The sequence below is a fragment of the Daucus carota genome, chromosome 3 (assembly GCF_001625215.2).
Source record: "Daucus carota subsp. sativus chromosome 3, DH1 v3.0, whole genome shotgun sequence".
NCBI lineage: Eukaryota > Viridiplantae > Streptophyta > Magnoliopsida > Apiales > Apiaceae > Daucus > Daucus carota.
In genome coordinates, this window is record NC_030383.2 from 49063248 (window position 1) to 49064239 (window position 992).

Consider the following 992-nt stretch of genomic DNA (forward strand, 5'->3'; position numbering starts at 1 on the left):
CACTTGTAAATTCTCCATCTTTGGATTTCATGGAGAAGCCCCCATCTGAGATTGATCATCATCATTTTGATGATTTGTTGGATCTTTCTCTTCCATTTCCTTCTTCTGTGACAGTGTGTTCTGTGGATTTTCCCTTAAAATCAATCACCACAGACTCAACTATCACAGCTTCTAAACCTATTTCTTCATTTTCTTCAACTGATCTCCCTCATCAGTTGACAAGTGTTTGTCCTTCAACTGATCTGCTTAACAGCGCTCATCAGTTGAATGCCTCTTCTACTCATGTTTCAACTGATGTCTCTCATCAGTTGACAACTGCTGCTACTTCAATTAATTTACCTCTTTCTACAGCAGTTGATCACATGGTAGCACAAACACTTTTAGGATTGAGTGGAGTGAGCTATGGAGTGGAGAGGCAGCCTAGTGAGCTGGCAAAAGGAGAGGGTGTGGAGAGTCTGGCATTTTCTTCTAGCCAGGAAAAAGGAGAGGATAAGAGTGACCCTTTAGTAAGGGTAAGTGAGGGAGAGGTGAGTTGTGTGGTGAGCCAAGGGGAGCCCTTGATGCAAGAAAAGAGAGAAATTGAGAGAAATGCAGGTGTCAATGAAGGGTTTAGTGAACAAGAGTTTCAAGCTGAATACAGATCCATATTGGATGGTGTTTCACTAGACCCTGAGACTTTTACTCATGGGATGTCCTCCATTCAAGACTTTGCCAGATTGGACAATCAAGCAGCTGAGAGGCACCTCAATCTGATTCACACTACATCTTCAATGCTTAGAGCAAAGGAGGCATTAACAGCTCTGCCTGCCAATGCTGGAGATGATTTTCATTATGATGATAGTGATGAAGACCTCAATGATGCTCTTGAGGAATCCCTTGTTGAACAACCTACAACTTCTCTACCTTCATGGCTCTCCATGCAATCTGCAAATGCAATTGTTGTTAGCATGGAGCTGGAAAGGCAAGCCTCCACTCTTCTTCAATCACAACCT